This window comes from Macaca nemestrina, chromosome 1 (genome assembly GCF_043159975.1).
Source record: "Macaca nemestrina isolate mMacNem1 chromosome 1, mMacNem.hap1, whole genome shotgun sequence".
Taxonomy (NCBI): Eukaryota; Metazoa; Chordata; class Mammalia; order Primates; family Cercopithecidae; genus Macaca; species Macaca nemestrina.
This window is the reverse complement of record NC_092125.1, coordinates 143976103-143996230: the sequence shown is the minus strand read 5'-3', so window position 1 is coordinate 143996230 and position 20128 is coordinate 143976103. Positions and strand designations below refer to the sequence as shown.

Below are 20128 nucleotides of genomic sequence, written 5' to 3'. Positions count from 1 at the left end.
CTTCAAATATTATCCAAACAGCATGCTCTTCCTGAGAGAGGGTGGGCTGTGTGGGGAAGCCTGACAGTCCTGATCTGGGAAGAGGCGGTGTCCAGGTAACTATTAACCGAAGATGTGATATTAAAATATACATTTATGGAGCACTGAAATCATTTTAAGTGAGCAAACGCTGCCTTTGGTAGTCCAGATAAAGCTCTGGTTTTCCCCCTAAGACCTCACTTAGCACGTAGCTGTACTTTTTATCACAAACAGAAGAAACAGATATTTTGGGGAGAATAGGTCTCAACCTCACCTACATGTTGGAATCACTTGAGGACCTTCAAAACAAAACAAAACAAAACAAAAACCTCATGCCTGGGCCCCACCCCAGGGGTTCTGATTTAACTGCACCCAGGCATCAGTGTTTGTAAAACTCTCCAGGTGATTCCAATGTGCAGCCAAGGTTGAGAACCACTCTTCCTCCCTATCCTAGGTTTTATTTCCCCCCAGGTGTTCCCTAATAAATTTCAGGAGACTAGCTCAGCCAAATTCTGTCAACAGGTTTTGCAATCAGAAGTTATTAATTTAATACTAGTCCATATGCTTTCCCTTTGAAAACATGTGCACTTTCTGCGTTTCAGTAAGTAATGTTGGCTCCTGGAGAAATACTCATCTTAAGCTCCTAGTGGAGCAAAAGAACCTTTCTCATCCAGCACCCGGCCTCCAGACAGCAAGCTCACCATCGAAACATGATTCACTGTCCTATTTTTCACATCTCCTTGGCATGACCAACCCTCGGATTTCATCCTGCAACCATTTATTTGGTCATTTAACAATGGGTTGTTTCTTCCTAAATCTCTCATGCAGCAGTTTAAAGCCTGTAATGTGCAAAGTTGAAGCATTTTTGTATTTGGCACTGAAGTCTATCCATGGACGTCCAGGCTCTGGACTCCTCTGGTAGCCTTTTGTATTCCTTTGCTTGTCTCAATTTACGTAGTGTTTCTTTTTGTTTTGTTTTGTTTTCCAAGTTTCAGTTATTTACTAATCAGCATAATCGCCAATAGATTACATCAAAATGACTCCATGCATTTAGAGGAGAGAAGTATTTCCTGGTTAAGCGGAAAATTGTGTGGATGGCTTCTGGAAGACCTTGATGTGAAACATTTGTTAGAAATCTGGACCTTCTTTCTTCAGTTTGCTGTAATCCACATTCACTGAGTAGAACTTGTATTGATCATTGGGACCCGGTTTGTTCCGGGGCTCTGGGTTACTCTTTCTGTCCCAACTAACATCTGGATTGAACAATGCCAGACACGAGAGATACAGTGCTGCTCCAGTACCTCCAGCTCCAATAAATACAAAGAGGGGGATCAAGCTTAGATGCTTCTTGGATTGAGTGATGATCTGGCAGAGCATGTTTGCTGCAGAGGCCTCCGATTGGAAAGGAGAGAACCAGCTTAGCCACTAGGCTCTGGGCTAAGTAGTATCTCCATAGTGTTTCTTTATAGGTTCTGTTTCTACCACTTTACTCTTTTAATTAACAGATATCTACTGAATGATAAATATGGGCCAGACGCTCTTCTGGGCATTAGGGACAAAACATTTTCCAAATTGGGCAAAAATTTCTGCCCTCCTGGGACTTGCATTCAAGAGGGAGGAGAAAGAAAAGGAAATGCATAATTAGCTAAAATATATATGGTATGTTCAAAGGTGTTAAGTGCTATGGAGAAAAATAAGGCAGGGCAGGAGGAAAGGGAGTGCTATGGCTGAGATACGGTGTGATATTAAATCGGCTTTGCAGTATTATTCAAATAAGAGGGTGAAGGCTTGGAACAGAGGAGTAGTGATGGAAATGGTGAAAAGTGTTTGAAATCTGGGCAAGTTTCGCCAAGGCCTAAAGAAGATGAAGGATTGAGCCCTGCAGATACCAGGAAGATGGAATTCCAGACAGAGGCGTTGCAAATGCAAAAGCAGGAGTGAACCTGGGGTGCCAAGAAGCCACTATAACAAGGGCGTCCGATCTTTTGGCCTCCCTGGGACACATTGGAAGAAGAAGAATTGTCTTGGGCCACACATAAAATACACTAACGATAGCTGATGAGCTAAAAGAAAAAGAAATCACAAAATCGCATAATGTTTTAGGAAAGCCTACAAATTTCTGTTGGGTCGTATTTAAAGCCATCCTGGGCCACATGCGGTCTGCAGGCCACAGATTGGACAAGCTTGTGCTAGAAGGCCCAGTGTGGCTGGAGCAAAGCAGGTGTGCAGGAGAGAACTATGAGACTGGTGTGGGGTGGCAGTGAGATTGCAGAGGGCCTTTTAGGACTTTTGTAAAGATTTTGGCTTTTTCACTGCGTGAGATGGAGAATTATTAGAGGATTTTGAATGGAGAAGAAACCCAGGATCATTCTGGTTGCTCACTTGAGACGACTCTAGGGGTCGTTGGTAGAAGTGGAGAGACTAGTCAGGAAGATATTGCAATAATCTAATTGAGAGATGATGGTGGCTTGGATCAGGGTAGTAGTTAAGATGGGTCAGAAATCATTGGAATCTGAATATATTTTTGTAGGTAAAATTTTTTTGCCCTTAAATGTAATATGTAATATGTTTCCATATTCCTCGTAAAATAGAGCCCTAAACTCCAGTAAGAGACCTGAATAATGCTAGTTATGGAAAAAGGTTAACTGTCTGACTCTTGAACACCACAAATTTAGTATTGTGTTGTCTTCCCCACCATGTGGTAGATATTATTTCCCTATGTTTCTTTTTTCTTTTTAAATTATACTTTAAGTTCTGGGATACATGTGCAGAACCTGCAGGTTTGTTACATAGGTATACACGTGCCATGGTGGTTTGCTGTGCCCATCAACCCGTCATCTACATTAGGTATTTCTTCTAATGCTATCCCTCCCCCAGACCCCACCCACCAACAAGCCTCAGTGTATGATGTTCCCCTCCCTATGTCCATGTGTTCTCATTGTTCAGCTCCCACTTATGAGTAAGAACATGTGGTGTTTGGTTTTCTGTTCTTGTGTTAGTTTGCTGAGAATTATGGTTTCCAGCTTCATCCATGTCCCTGCAAAGGACATGAACTCATCCTTTTTTATGGCTGCATAGTATTCCACAGTGTATATGTGCCACATTTTCTTTATCCAGTCTATCATTGATGGGCATTTGGGTTGGTTCCAAGTCTTTGCTATTGTGAACAGTGCTGCAATAAACCTACGTACACATGTGCCTTTATAGTAGAATGATTTCTAATCCTTTGGGCATAGATCCAGTAATGGGATTGCTGGGTCAAATGGTATTTATGGTTCTAGATCCTTGAGGAATTGCCACACTGTCTTCCACAACGGTTGAACTAATTTACACTCCCACCAACAGTGTAAAAGTGTTCCTGTTTCTCCACATCCTCTCCAGCATCTGTTGTTTCCTGACTTTTTAATGATCACCATTCTAACTGGTGTGAGATGGTATCTCATTGTGGTTTTGATTTGCATTTCTCTAATGACCAGTGATGAGCTTTTTTTCATATGTTTGTTGGCTGCATAAATGTCTTCTTTTGAGAAGTGTCTGTTCATATCCTTCGCCCACTTTTTGATGGTGTTGATTTTTTTCTTGTAAACTTGTTTAAATTCTTTGTAGATTCTGGATATTAGCCCTTTGTCAGATGAATAGATTGCAAAAATTTTCTCCCATTCTGTAGGTTGCCTATTCACCCTGATGACAGTTTTTGTTTGCTTGTTTGTTTTTTCTGTGCAGAAGCTCTTTAGTTTAATTAGATCCCATTTGTCAATTTTGGCTTTTGTTGCCATTGCTTTTGGTGTTTTAGTCATGAAGTCTTTGCCTATGCTTATGTCCTGAATGGTATTGCGTAGATTTTCTTCTAGGGTTTTTATGGTTTTAGGTCTTACATTTAAGTCTTTAATCCATCTTGAGTTAATTTTTATATAAGCTGTAAGGAAGGGGTGCAGTTTCAGTTTTCTGCATATGGCTAGCCAGTTTTCCCAACACCATTTATTAAAGAGGGAACCCTTTCCCCATGGGTTGTTTTTGTCAGGTTTGTCAAAGATCAGATGGTTGTAGAGGTGTGGTGGTATTTCTGAGGCCTCTGTTCTGTTCCATTGGTCTATACATGTGTTTTGGTACCAGTACCATGCTGTTTTGATTACTGCAGCCTTGCAGTATAGTTTGAAGTCAGGTAGTATGATGCCTCCAGCTGTGTTCTTTTGGCCTAGGATTGTCTTGGCTATGTGAGCTCTTTTTTGGTTCCATATGAAATGTAAAGTAGTTTTTTTCTAATTATGTGAAGAAAGTCAGTGGTAGCTTGACGGTGATAGCATTGCATCTATAAATTACTTTGGGCAGTGTGGCCATTTTCACAATATTGATTCTTTCTATCCATGTGCATGGAATGTTTTTATGTTTGTTTGTGTCCTCTCTTATTTCCTTCAGCAGTAGTTTGTAGTTCTTGAAGAGGTTCTTCACATCCCTTGTAAGTTGTGTTCCCAGGTATTTTATTCTCTTTGTAGTAATTGTGAATGGGAGTTCACTCATGATTTGACTGTTTGTCTATTATTGATGTATAGAAATGCTTGTGATTTTTACACATTGATTTTGTATCCTGAGACTTTGCTGAAGTTGCTTATCAGCTTAGGGAGATGACAGTGGGGTTTTCTAAATATACAATCATGTCATCTGCAAACAGAGACAGTTTGAGTTCCTCTCTTCCTATTTGAATATCCTTTATTTCTTTATCTTGCCTTATTGCCCTGGCCAGAACTTCCAATACTACGTTGAATAGGAGTGGTGAGAGAGGGCATCTTGTCTTGTGCCTGTTTTCAAAGGGCATGCTTTCAGCTTTTCCCATTAGTAATGATATTCGCTGTGGGTTTGTCATAAATAGCTCTTATTTTGAGATAATCTCATCAATACCTAGTTTATTGAGAGTTTTTAGCATGAAGGGGTGTTGAGTTTTGTTGAAGGCCTTTTCTGCCTCTATTGCGATAATCATGTGATTTTTGTCATTGGTTCTGTTTATGTGATTTATTATGTGTTTTGATTTGCATATGTTTAGGCCTAGGTTAATATACATGTTAATATACATGTGTCTTCGTTTTTAGTTAAAAAGTTTAAAAAGCAAAATATAATAATTTAATAACAAAAAGCTTACTGAATAAGGAATAAAATATATTTTTGTTCAGTTATAAAATATGTTTGTGTTTTAAGCCAGATGTTATTATGAAAGTGACAGAAAGTTAAAAAGAATGTTTAAAGTTTAAAAAGTAAAAAAGTTGCAATAACCTACAGTTTATTATTGAAGAAAGAAAAATATTTTTTATAAATTTAGTGTAACCTAGGTGTACAGTGTTTATTATTATGAAGTCTGCGGCAGTGCAAAGTAACATCCTAGGCCCTCACATTCACTCACCACTCACTTGCTGACCCATCCAGAGCACCTTCCAGTCCTGCAAACTCCATTCGTGGCAAGTGCCCTATACAGGTGTACTATTTTTAATCTTTTATGCTTTTTTTATTGTACCTTTCCTATGTTGAGATACACAAATACTATTGTGTTGCAGTTACCTACAGGATTCAGTACAGGAAAATGCTGTACAGATTTATAGCCTAGGAGCAAGACGCCAAACCCTGTAGCCTAAGTGTATAGTAGGCTACACCGTCTCGGACTGTATAAGTACACTCTATGACGTCCACACGACAAAATTGCCTAATGATGCATTTCTCAGAATATATCCCCATTGTTAAACAACATATGACTGCATTTTGACCGAAACGATCAATGATCGCTATTGCACTGCTGTTGCTTAATAAACATGTACATTCCCTTCTTACAGTCTTCGCCTTATTCCATGGTAGGTCCCTGGAAGTTGACAGAGGCCGGCAATGTGAGTAGAGGAAAAAACATGATACTGTTAATAATATAAAGGAGCCCATGATTCAAAACAAATGAGGCCCAGGGCACCTCTTGTCCCACTCCTGTCCTTAATTCCTTCTCCCAACTCTAAATAAGATAGAATTGTCTTTTTCCAGCTCCATGCAGATCTCTCAGGTGGCCTCTTATGACTTCTTTGCTTCCTCTTTGCCCCTAAACAGAGTGCAAGTATCATGAGAAAATGCAGAGTGGTACAAAAGAAATCTGGTGTTCTCTTCCTCAAAACCAAGTGCACCTTACTCTAATTTCTGGTAGTCACATAAACATTTCTGTTATTCATTTTAATAACTGGGAGAATTTCAGATTAAGTAGATGCTCATTTCTCATTTCATTGGTTCAGCAATTACTTACTGAGTACTTTTTATGTGCCAGATACTGTTCTAGGCTCTGGGAGACATGAGTGAACAAAATAAAGTCCCCATTTCTTAGGAGCTTACCTTATGATGCAGCAGAGAGACAGAAGTACAACTAAATGAGTAATACCTGTATAGTATATCTGATAAAGATAATGCTATTGAGGAAAGCAACTTAGGGAATGAAAAAGGGAGTGCTGGGATGGCATGCTCTTGCTTTTGGTGAGTTGGTATTAATATTTTCAATAGGGTAGCCAGAAAAGGTGTCTCCAATAATGATATATGTGTAGAGACCTGAGGGAAGTGAGAAAACAATATTCATGCCAATATCTGGTGGCAGAATGCTCCTTGCTACAGGAAGTCCTTAGATAGTTTTCCCCTCTCTATATGCTCCCTAGGTGGTTTCATCCTACCACTTTTTATAACCCTAATGATTCCCGAACTTCTATCTCTATCCCAGATCTTTCCTATCTTTAGTCCAGTATATCCAGCTGTTTGTGGAGCCCCTCGACTTGGAAGTCTAGTAGACATCTCAAATTTCAGATGTCTCTATCCAAACTCCTTATTCCCCACTCCCTAAACCTACTTTCTGCAGCTTCTCACTCTCTTTATAAAATGGCAACTCCATGATTTCAGCTTCTCAACTTAAAAATATTGGACTCATATTGATTCTTCTGTCTCAAACCTCACACCCAATCCATCAGCCAGAGCATGAGTTACTTATATTAGGAAAAACTAAAAAAGGAGTAAACCTGGGGTAGTGGGAGGAAGAAATTTAGGTAAAATACAAAGGAGAGCAGTAATAGAGCTACTTGCTGGGCAGTGTTTGATGGGATGAGGAAAATCTAAGCTGAGGGCATTTGAGCCTTGGAACTCAGGTTGCTGAGAAATCACATCCTAAGCCACATTGCCTTAAAAGAGCTAAAACTTTAAAGTGGTTTGCTATGTTTTGATATCTTTTAACATCAAGAGTGAGTTAGTTGGCAAAACTCAAGCTGTCAACCCATGGATTAGAAAGAGACTTTAGGGGCCAGGCGCGGTGGCTCAAGCCTGTAATCCCAGCACTTTGGGAGGCCGAGACGGGCGGATCATGAGGTCAGGAGATCGAGACCATCCTGGCTAACCCGGTGAAACTCCGTCTCTACTAAAAAATACAAAAAACTAGCCGGGCGAGGTGGCGGGCGCCTGTAGTCCCAGCTACTCGGGAGGCTGAGGCAGGAGAATGGCGTGAACCCGGGAGGCGGAGCTTGCAGTGAGCTGAGATCCGGCCTCTGCACTCCAGCCTGGGCGACAGAGCGAGACTCCGTCTCAAAAAAAAAAAAAAAAAAAAAAAAAAAGAAAGAGACTTTAGGTACCCATGAGAATATTTTACATAAAGTTTACCTAAAGTATTTTCCATTTCCTGCTTCTGGAAATATTGTGGGCCCTGGATGGAGAAGACAGAAGTGCAAAGTCATAATAATAATTTTAACAAACAGCATTTGAACCAGTCATAGAAAAACGAATGTTCATTGTTGGCGTATCTACAATAAAGCAAAACACTTAGCTGAAACATCAGGGAAGGGAAGATGCTGATAAATTTCATGGGGTAAAAGATGGTTAAATACTTAAGTATCTTGATTATATTAATTTGAACAAGGAAAAGGAAGGAAGTGGTCACTGTCCTTCTGTTTTCATTTGGTATATATTTCCCAGTATTCAAATTCTCAGTATAGAAGGTTCTCACTGTTTTGCTGCACCAAGTTCCTGGAAATCACATACAGATCCCCCTAAAGGAGATTGGAACAGTGCAATATCTGGGGACTGCATTCTCCACCCAAGGACTTAGCATCAAATGAAAAACAGGTATAACCAAGAGCATAACACAAAAGAGCTTCAGTGGCTCTGGTAAAATTTTATTTTTTTAGCTATTTATTATAGAAGGGTAAGTTTCACCCTAGTGACTTCTTCATGGACAGAAGCAGAATCCTTTATAACTTCTAAAAAGATCATTTCTCAGACTGGATTTCTCTCAGTGTCAGATTTTAGGCTACAGTGTTCAAGTCACAAATATGATTTCCCTGAATGCAATCCTGAAAGAGGTGAATTTCCAAATAGGTGCTTTTGCCAATGGATATCAAGTCTAAATTTCCCGTAAAGGAGATTGTTAGAAACTAAAATAATTTCCCTCTTTAAGTGAAATGAGCTTGGACATTGGAATCTGAAAGCCCTGAGTTGGAATTTTTGCTATGCCCTTCACAGGCTTTCCAATCTTGGAGAAATTATTTAATCTCTCTTTGTATGTTTCCTCTTCTGTACAGCAAAGATAATACCTACTTCAAGGGTTTAATGTGGAGGTTCAACAGATAACATTTTTAATGCCTGGCAGTTAGTAAGCATGATAACATTATATGTCAATTATATACCTTTTCTTTCCTATTTAACCAACACAATTTTTTAAAGTTTATTTCTTCTGTTTTTAGAAAGAATTCTATTTTAGTATGGTACCTCAAGTTAGGACAGAAGTCTCCAAACACCGATAAATTCTTATTCTTAAGAGTAAACTTCATTATTCACAATAACCAAGATGTAAAAATAACCAAAATGTCCATTGACAGATGAATAGAAAAAGAAAATGTAGTATATACCCACGATGGAATACTACTCAGCCTTTAAAAAACAGGAAATTCTGCAATATGTGACAACATGGATGAATGAGGACATTCTGATAAGTGAAATAAGCCAGTCACAGAAAGATATATGATTCCATATATGAAGTATCTAAAATAGTCAAATTAATGAAATCAAAGAGAATACTGGTGGTTGCCAGGGGCTGGGGAGATGGGGAAATGGGGAGCTATTAATACTAATCAATGGGCATCAAGTTTGTTTGCAACATGAGTAAGCTTTAAAGATCTGCTGTACAACATTGTACCTGTAGTTACCCAAACTATATGGTATGCTTAAAATTTTAAGCAGGTAGATCTTACGTTATGCTCTTACCAAAATAAAATGTTTAAAAATCACAAACTCTTTATAATTATCAAATATGATTGTCATCTCTATTGCTAATATTAGTAGCTGTCATCTATTGAGTGCTAATTCCTGCCTAGTACCACTGTTAGTGTTTGCCACTCTTACGTGCTTCCCCAGCAATCCTGTGAAGCAAGATACTATTCTTTTCCCCATTTTCAAGATGAGAAAACAGAAGGATTAAGTAAGTTGCTTGTGGTCACCCAGCTTACAAGTGACAGAGTCAGGATACAGACCCAGGCACCCTGACTTCAGTGCTATGCTCCCAACCACTATGATTCTAAAGTATCATTTTTATATTCTAGTACTATATTAATATGATTGTCTGCCCTTGAGAGGAGTCATTTATTGCCTTAATAACCAATGACAGATCTCCTCCAAAAAGTAGAGATTGGACATGGAAAATGTAACCTAGGAGGATGTTTCTATTTCTTATGTTTGTTTCTTTTTTCTTTTGCCTTTTCCTGCAATAAAACCAGATCTTTAGAATGAGTGGAGATTCTATGTCATTTGCAGAAAAGTGAGTGGGTGGAAATAATCTATAATGTTTAACTTTTTTAATTATTTAAGATTATATATAACTGAAGGAAATCTCATTTGATCCCTGCAAACCCTTTCCCATTCGCCTTATTTAATTCTGTGAGTCAAAAAAAGGAAAGGTCCAGGATAGTTATTAGATCAGCTTAGTTCTTATTATTAATACCATGCTTTCACTCCTTTGGATATTTTCTGTATTTAATCCCTTTGCATGTTTTTTGCATGTTGCCATGGTAAAGCTTATTCCATGATGTGAGGGACCCTAGTGCTGAAGAAGGTTTTCTTAGTGTTAAACCTCGCATTTTCATTTCCGCATTTTATCTTGGTGTTACCAGGGCAACCCAAATCATTTCATTTTCTCTTTGAAGCTGATGCCCTTAGCCTGTTAAACCCTCATGCTGACTCATTCATGTTCTTGCCATTTTTTTTCTAGTTTAATTCTGGTAACTACTTTCTTTACAACATATGTTTTCTGCTTTTCTTTCTATAATCATAACAGCTAATGCATTGTTGGTGTAGTGGTTAAATATTTGGGGGGGGGGGTTTACAAATCCCACTGAAGATTGGAAAAGAGCTGTGGACTTTCTCATCAGAAAAATGTCAGTTTAAAAAAGTACAGATGAAAATATTGAATATATAGAAGTTTATTCAAGTATCTCTTATACAAATCTATTTGGTTCTTAGCTTTTGAATAGCAAGTTGCAAGAATTGATATAGCAAGGAATTTATCAAAAAAATGTATCAGAATCTATTGCATCTTTAAATTTAGATTGTGAAAATGAAGGTACCTGGTTATTTCTGTTGTCATATCTTCATCCCAGGGCAGTCCCATGCTTGGTTTTATACCCCGTTTGTCTCTGGCATGTCTCTTGGCAAACCACCTGCAGGAGTTAAAAAGCTAGTTGGTGTGCATCTTTTCCAGTGCTGGCCTGGCTTATGCAAGCCCCTTGGGTTTGAATCAGTATAAAGAGCTGAGGAGCAAAGAAAGGGGATAATACATTTTTTGGTTCCCTGGTTGATAGATCTGTTACTCACATATGCTCTTTTTTTTCTTTGTATTTTTTAGAGATGAAGTCTGGCTCTGTCACTCAGGCCGGAGTGCAGTGGCTATTCATGGGTACCATCATAGTTCACCGCATCCTTAAACACCTGTTCTCAAATGGTTCTCCTGCCTCAGTCACCCGAGTGGTCAAATATTCTACTACAGCTTTTTATTTATCTTCTATCCCCAGGGCTTGGCACTGAGTAGTTAGGTAAAATGTGTTGAAAAAGGTTAGGGAGGGAAGAAGGTTAGAGAGGAGGAAGGGAGAAAAGGAAAGAGGAAGGGCATACTCAAGGAAGGGAAGAAGAAAAAGAGAAAATTAAAAAACAGATCAAAGGAGACTATCCTCTGAGCAAAGACAATCGCTCTGTATAGCTCAAAAGTCAGTTCCTAAGGAAGAATTCTAGGTAGATTTTGAGTGAGGGGCCCTCATGGCAGGCTGGCACACATTTGGATAAATGCAGGGGAGTAAAGACATGGTTGACCCATATGTTGCTGTGTGTGTTCAGTCTCAGGAGATTGTTGAGCAGCCCGTGACTGGTGATGACCGGCCCACTGAGATTCTAATCGCCTTCAGTGCCTGTCTTGAGAATTTTGTGAACTTGGTACAAACATGGGCTATTGAGCCAGATTTTAACATGGAATTTATGTTTTACACTGAATTAATGTTGAGGCATTATGTGGAGGATGACCCAGTATAGGTCAGAGTCAGTTTGCATGTTCTGGAAGGCAGTTTTCCCCATTTAACAGCCAGATGCAAGGTGAAGCTGTGAAGCTTTACATGAGTCTACAGAAAGCATGGGTAGATTTTCACACATACCGTACAAAACAACTTTTGGTGAATGAGTCTTGTGACTCTTTGCCAGTTCCATCAAGAGCATGTCACGTGTTGCCCTCCTTGTCTCAAATCATCTGGACTGGCTCAGGCTACCCATCCTTATGTCTCTACAGATAGAAAATGACAGTGTCCAACCTTATTCAAAATAAACAGAAACAAAACATTTATAAGTAATGGATAGCAAAATGAAACATTTTAAGAGGGGTAAAACAAAAAAAAAAAGCCATTACATTGCAGACCCTTCACTCTGTCTGGAATGTTCTCCTGGCCCTGGCCTCCAATTTTACCTAGTTAACTATTACTACTTATACTATACTTCATAATTCCATGCAAGCATCACTTCCTAAACCCCCAGTAGCTGAGGTCCTAATGTATGCTATCAGAGTGTCCTAAACTTCTACTTCATCTTGCTTGTCACAATTGTGATTAAATGGTTGTGTGTCATTGTTTACTGTCTTTCCACCATAAGGCATGGTTCATGAAGAGAGGGATTATGTCTGTCTTACTCATCACTTTATTCACATTAATGAGCTCAATACCTTGCAGATAAAGCTATTCTATTACTTATAGAAAGAATGAATCAAGTTCCAGGCATTGTGGTAAGTGCTAGGAATATAAAGCTTTCAAAGACACTGCATCTGTCCTTTGGAAACTTTGTACTCCAGTAGCTATCTCCATTGATAATCTATTCAGCCTCTAGAAACAGAAAGACCAAGGATACATTAAGATCCTAGAACTTTCTCCACCCCCATTCCCCTACATCCCACGTCTTTCTCACAAGAATCCCAAGTCTGGCTGTGTTTGTATCCCAGGATATTGAATAGAAATGAACCAACTTATATTTCCACCAATTTCCATTTCTCTGTTGAGTGGATATTTATTTATTTATTTATTTTTGTAGAAACTATTTTAATTTATGTCTGTGTTACCTAATGTTTTAGGTTCCTAAAACATTAGTCTGTGTTAAGTTTTTAAGATGGGTCATTGGAAAAGAAGATCAAACATTACAAGAGCAAGTAAAAACAAACATCCCCACAGTTGTTTCATAAACCCTGTCCTTTCCCTTGGCCCTAAGCCTATTTTCCACTACCCAAAACATCATCCACTTCATTCCTAAGTCCTTCTTCAGAACTTCCAAAGATCTCTCTTCTTTGAAGTGTTGGACTTTTACAAGTAAGTTTTTTCTTCTTTCTTCCATACTTTTTTCTACTCGTCCTAAAGTTTTAATTGAATTCCTGTGACCTTTCTATGCTTTTTTTCAGCATTTGTGATTAATATATTTAAACCTCCCAATTTAACAACTTTTGAGCCAGTTTTGTTCTTTTCAAGCACCCGCAATGTGCCTTGTTAATCCTCCTGATGAATTTGCTGAGCAAAATCAGTTCTGAAATCAGCTTTAGATGTCACCATGCAAGTTGATACATTGCTAGACTTCCATGTCTTGTCTTCTAGGTTTTAAACCGTTTTTAAAAATATATTTGGCAAGGCTCTGGATATCTTTGAGATGGTTTTCTCAGGAAGACCTCATCTGGCTCCAAGCCAGCTTTCTTACTAATAATATCAACTCCAAGCGATTTCAAAATACTGTACCGTTTGTCAATGAAGATGGCACTGCTTTTGATCTTGTTCCAAGTTAGCTGATGAGCTTTATATTCTTTCCTCTACTTTTTTTTCTGACGTAGGATGCAAATTAATAAATCCAAGATATTACACTTAGACCATTCTTGTAACTTTCTTTTTAATTACCCATCTATTTACCCAATAAATATATATTGAGCACCTACTATATGCCAAATACTGTGAAGTTTAGGGAAAACAGTGGTGGACAGAACAAATTATTTCTGCCTTCATGGAGCTTATAGCCTAGGGAAGACCAATGTAAATCCAAGAGCACAGATAAATGGAAAGTACTCTCTGACAGGGGTCATGAGCGGGTATCCACAATGTGAGCCTGAAACTCTGGATGTGACGGAGTCAGAGAGATTGGGGACAGCTTCCCTGAGCAAGTGGTGCTAGAACCTGGGTCTGCAGTATGCATGGGAGTTAACAAAGCAACTTGGGTGGGTATTGAAAGAACATTCCAGTTGTGGGATTAGTACCAAAAGGCCCCTGCCGCTATTATTTATGTTCTTTGTAATGACTTCTCAGGATCTACATAGACTTTGGCCTTTGCTATCGTGTAATGCGTTACCTAGTTTCACTATTTCTTTTTGAGGGAGGATAGGTTTTTTTTCTGTTTGTAAATTAAAGAACATATCTATCTTCAGAAACAATGTATTTTAATTAAATGATTCATATTTTCTGAAAATATTTTTCATATAGATATTTGGCACAACGTAGATTTGAGAGACCAATAACATTTGGCTATATCCACCTAGAGCCTTCCTATAAAGAAACTTTCCATGCCCTTTCTCAGCTTCTAGAATGTGTGACTCTATGAGCATCAAATGTCTTTGCATTAGATATTTAGCTCTGCTGTGAGTAAAGAAGACTTAGAAGAGGGAACTCATAACATGTCTAACTTGGAAAAGATGGCCATTAAATCAATGTGTTGAATATAGAGCCAAACCCAACCATTATTTCTCCTTTAGATACAAAGCCTTGCATTATATATTCATTAGCTGGACAGACAAAACCTAACATTCTGATTTTTAGGTACATTCATATCAGTTGGTTGTTTGTTTGTTTTGTTGTGTTTTGTTTTGTTTTGTTTTGTTTTAGATGGAGTCTGGCTCTGTCGCCCAGGCTGGAGTGCAGTGGCGCTATCTTGACTCACTGCAAGCTCCGCCTCCCAGATTCACGCCATTCTCCTGCCTCAGCCTCCCGAGTAGCTGGAAACTACAGGCACCCGCCACTATGCCCGGCTAAGTTTTTGTATTTTTAGTAGAGACGGGGTTTCACCATGGTCTCGATCTCCTGACCTCGTGATCCACCTGCCTCGGCCTCCCAAAGTGCTGGGATTACAGGTGTGAGCCACCGCGCCCGGGCCCTCATATCAGTTTTAATGCTCCTGAAGAGCCATTTTTCCTGGAGGCTGGAGGACCTGAAATTTTTCCTTCCATCACGAACTTTACTGAGCTCATCCAACAGGAAAGACCAGTCAACAGCTGGCATGAGATGGAAGGCAGCCTTCTTGAAAAGCTCCAAAGATAATTAGTCAACAGTTAGTGTTTTTCTGCAACTATCAAATCTTCCATGGTCCCTGATACTAGATGGTACATTTTAAATGGTAGATTCCTGTAAAGATTAGCTTAATTGAAAAGGAAGATAAAAATGATCATACTCTAAACCCGTTAGTCTTTCAGTCTGTCACTTTAAACATCAGTCTCTTGGTTTCTGAGCAGTGTTACTTTGTTTCCTAGTTTTTTATATTTAACATAGCTGGAAATTTTAAATGTTACCCCTATTTAACAAAACAAAAAGCAAGTGGAAAAGTGTTTGACAAAAAGTTGCTTTAGCTTCCCTATCACACTTTTTGGTTGACAGTGCAGGTACCAGTCTACCAACTATTTTTATGGAAAGGTATTTGAAAAACCAGCTACATTTCTTGTCAGAACAGAAAAGACAACTTTCTCCCTATGAAATCATTAAGAGTTCAACTCAGAAAACAAACAGACAAACAAAAAACCTTTTTTTTGAGTATTCTAGGCCCCAGAGCAAGGAATATAAAATGAAAGGTGATCCCTTGCCTTTTCAGAAAACTGTAAATTCCAGAAGTTACAAAATAAACAAGAAACGTTAGTTTTAATGCTCTTGAGGGCAGGAGTCTTCTTGCCTTCTGTACCCTCCTCTCCTTGCTGCCCTTCATCAGAAAGCAAGCAGCATTCCCCGCAGATGGCTTTGCCAGCACCTGCCGTGCCTGGGTTTTCTCGGCTGCGCTGTATGTTCGTGGTGTTAGAACCTTGTTAGAACCTGTTGCTTAGAACCCTGTGTCCTCTTTGTTCAAGGGGTAAAACTGGATTGGAGATAAACCTCAGTCTCTTTCTGTACATTGAAGGAAGAGATCAGTGATCCTCAAACTAGTCATTACAGATTTCCCCAGTTGAATTCGACTTAGCTTTTGGATGTTGAGACTGATAAGGTGATTGAAAACCTGGCCTTAACCACAGCCAATGATATTGAGAGTTCAAGGAGAAACACACAGCCCTTTCAAGGGTTTAGAATCTGATTGGGATTGGGAAGGGGTGTGTATCCATGCTACCTCATGGAAGAGTGGATAAAGGAGACAGAAAAAAAAATTAGAATGAAGAGGTGACTAAGAAGGCCAGTAAGATGCAGAGAGCTGAGCCATTTCTGAGAGAGACTATAGGTATACTCAGAATAACAGAGATATGGAAAGAAATGACTGACATTTGGTGATAATCTTCTATGAACAGTTTTTAAAGGACTCTTAGATCTCAGCTTAGCTTCACTTCAGAAAGGATTTCTGAATTTAAATGCACTTGAATTGTGCAGAATAGGCATTAAATAATTATTAGTATCATATACATATAGCTGAAGCTATTTGACAATAATCCCAAAGAAATTAAAGCTTTAAGATCTCAGTGAGATTTAGAAATGCAATATTCCAGATCATTATTTTGTTAATAATACTTTAATGTTTAGATTTGTTTTCTATCACCTGTTTCTTAATAGGTTCGTGTTCTGACAAGGGAGTCACATTTGGCCATTTTCTTGGGTACGAGCTAAGACCTCAGAAGACATTATTGATCAACACATCCTCTTTAGCACTAGTGACAGAACATTGTACATTAAAAATTCAATGATATTTAACTTTGAAATTATAAATTATTCCTGATTTCTTTCCTCATTTCAGACATTCTCTTCGGTAGTGGATGTTCTTTGAATAATCATTATTTACAACATGGAGCTATTCGGTAATAGTCTCTCTCTCTCTCATTTATTGCAATGTCAGGGCCGATCTATGGGGATAATAACATAATGAAAGAGTTGGTCCTTACTACAAAATGCTCCATTGAGTGTGTCTTTATCTGTGTGAGTGATAAGCCTGGATGAGTCTATTTCAGTGTAACAAATTTGTATCAAGGGCTGCTTCTAAGACACTGTGCTGCTTTCTTGAAGATACAGAGATGAGATATAAATTCTATCCTTGGTGAAATAAAAATACTGTAACAACCTCTTTAAATGCACTATTGGTACAGGAAACAATAATCAACCCCATTTACAAAGGAGTTTCAATTCATGTTTTTTTAGGAATTTCTTCAATGAATATTCTCCCATGAGTGTACATGTGGGTGAGGGGTTCTCTCAGCACTTAGCACAGTGCCTGACATATAATTCCCTCTCATAATTTATAGCAAGCACATGAGTGAATGAAAGTGAGTTATGCTTGTGAGAGGAAAAAAGCAGGTACTGATCATAGATTTTTAGTGGATTCAAAGACCTATGACTACAATAATATAGGTAACTGTGGAAACTATCATGTAAAGCAAAGGCCTTGAGATGTACAGCCTGAAGTACACACAATTAAAAGGATTTTTCTTTAAATATGTGAAGAGCATAATCAGAAAGGAATAATATCTTCATTGTTTAAAAGAGAACTAAAATTGCTAGGTAGAAGTACTTTTGCCACCCCCACCAACACTCTTAGAAAAATAGGTTAAGCTCAACTTGAAGACTTTCCAAATAATGTCATTGGTCCATTAATTGAACATACAATATCATGGAGCTATCCAAGGAAAAGATAAGATAGAAGTATTCCAAGGAAAAGATAAGATAGAAGTATTAATTGGGTTTCAAGTTCCGCTTACCTCTTAAGATTCCTTTGAGTCAAGAGTTCTATCATTTTATGATGCTATGAGGGCAGTACAGCTTAAGAATAATTTAAATGTGTTAATGTACGTTTATTTTTTCTTTTGTATTGTCAAATAAGAAACATGAAAAGAGAAATTTGAGTACAGGAAGAATTCTATTTAAACTATTTGTTTCTTAATACAGTTTAACTTCTTTCAGTTCCAGTCAGCATCATGTGGTATTAACAAAGAGCTCTAGATGGAAAGAAGAAAGATTTGGTTATAAGTTATAGTTCACCATTAGCTGTGTTCCTCGGACAAGTCACCTAATCTCTCTTGGCTCAGGATTTTCAGCCATAAAGTAAGGGGTGTGGACTGGATGATCTCTTTGACCTTTTTCAGGTTATAAAATTTTATAACCCATTTATGATTTTCTCATTTAATTAAATACATTTCTACAGAACCATATAATTATGTTCTGCTTCAGTGGATTTTCCTAGAAATATTTTGTCATGAATGCCACAACTGTACAATAAAACACAATCTACAGTCATGCTCTCCCAAGAGAGAAAGGTATAATTTTTATGTAATTGAGAAATTTTGCCTTTTTTCTCCTGCTTTTTATTTCCATCCTTGCACTGCCAAAAGAAAAGCAACTTGTTTTACAACTGATGTTTTCAGCATATTCTGATGACTTTGTTTTGATTTGTGGAACCTTTGAGTACAACTGAAAAGAACCCATAAATTTAAAATCATGGCATTTCTGTTCCTTACCTCTTTTGCCCTTGTTCACACTGGCTTTAGCTATGCTAATGTCCTGGCCCTGTGTGTGGGATCTTCCTACCGTGGCAGGGTCAGACATATACTTTGCTTTTAGCTTCAGTAATAAAAATTGCAAAAGCAATTATATCCCACTTTCTTAACTCAAATTACTATGTATTCACCCATTTATTCATCAAACATTAGTTGAGTATCTAATACATGCCAAGCATTATTTTCTAGGTACTTGTAACACATTGATGAACACAATAGAACTGATAAGTGAAGTTCTGTCATCATGAAACTTGCATTCTTGTGGAAGTAGAGATGCAATACATCAAGAAATACAAGGCTGAGTGTGGTGGCTCACACCTCTAATCCCAGCACTCTGGGAGACTGAGGCAGGTGGATCACCTGAGGTCAGGAGTTCAAGACCAGCCTGACCATCATGGAGAAACCCCGTCTCTACTGAAAATACAAAATTAACCAGGCATGGTGGCACATGCCTGTAATCCCAGCTACTCGGGAGGCTGAGGCAGGAGAATCGCGTGAACCTGGGAGGCAGATGTTGCAGTGAGCCAAGATCGCGCCATTGCACTCCAGCCTGGGCAACAAGGGAGAAACTCCGTCTAAAAAAAAAAAACGAAAGAAAGAAAAAACACAATAAATGAGGGTTTTTTGACAGACCGCATGTGATTTTATGAGACAGAGAGGAGTCAAGGATGACTCCAAGATTTGTGGCCTAAGCAGCTGGAAAGACAGAGTTGCTATTTACTGAATAGGAAAGCCATAAGTGGAGAAGGGTTTGCTATGGGGATGGGGAATAGGGGACTGGGACAGGAGTAGGTTTTGGACAGGCTGAGTTTGATGTGTCTAGTGGATATCCGAGAGGAGATGTCGAGTAGGTAGTGGGATCTGTGAGTCTGGATGGAGATATGAATTTGTGAAGTGTTAAGTATAGATGATATTGAAACATTGAGGCCAGATGCAATCACAAGGGGACTGAATGCATTAGGGAAGACAAGAGGAACTAAGAGTAAGCATTGGGATGCTCCAAAAAAGGAGGTCAGAAAGAAGAGGAGGAAACAATGAAGGAATAGCCAGGGAAGTAGAAGGAAAACAAGAAGGCTATGGTGTCCTTTAAAAGCCAAGGGAGGAATGGTCAAATTACATGAAATGCTGCTCATAAATAAGATGAGGAATGAAAGGCCAGGCACAGTGGCTCATGCCCATAATCCCAGCAGTTTGGGAGGCCTAGGTGGGTGGATCACTTGAGACTAGGAGTTTGAGACCATCCTGGCCAACATGGTGAAATCCTGTCTCTACTTAAAATACAAAAATTAGCTGGGTGTGGTGGTACATACCTGTAGTCCCAGCTACCCAGGAGGCTGAGACAGAATCACTTGAACTCAGGAGGTGGAGGTTACAGTGAGCCAAGATCACACCACTGCACTCCAGTCTGGGTGACAGAGCCAGACCCTGTCTCCAAAAAAACAACAAAAGAAGGAATGAGAACTGACCATTGGATTCAACAACATAGATGAGTAATACACATGGGGTTCTTTTCTGTTGAATTCTTATTTCATGTACTCAGCAACTATTAAATTGTTTTGTGTTCATTTTGATCAGGGCCACTAATCAAAATGGGTTACTGACAGGATACCTACTATCATTTGGAATTGGTTCTTGTTTCCTTGAATGATGTATGATTGTGCTAAAGGTGATGCTGTTTACCCACTGTCAGAAAAAATGTGGAACAAAACAAATGTTAACTCTACCCACCTGATAGCCATAAAACAGTGTTAGCAATCATGTTGGAATCACACTAGAATAAGTTTCATATTCTTTAGGTCATGGATAGATAAATAGAGCAGAATACATTCTGGGATATTAATTCTAGAC

General features: G+C 38.7%; 1 protein-coding gene and 1 pseudogene across 3 annotated transcripts in view; one reads left to right on the top strand and one right to left on the bottom strand.

Moving 5' to 3' along the window:
• LOC105482822 (leucine rich repeat containing 8 VRAC subunit C) overlaps positions 1 to 20128 on the top strand; it is a 104132-nt gene that overhangs the window by 34336 nt on the left and 49668 nt on the right. The window lies entirely within an intron of this gene.
• Positions 145 to 2252, bottom strand: LOC139359559 (cytochrome c oxidase subunit NDUFA4 pseudogene; annotated as a pseudogene).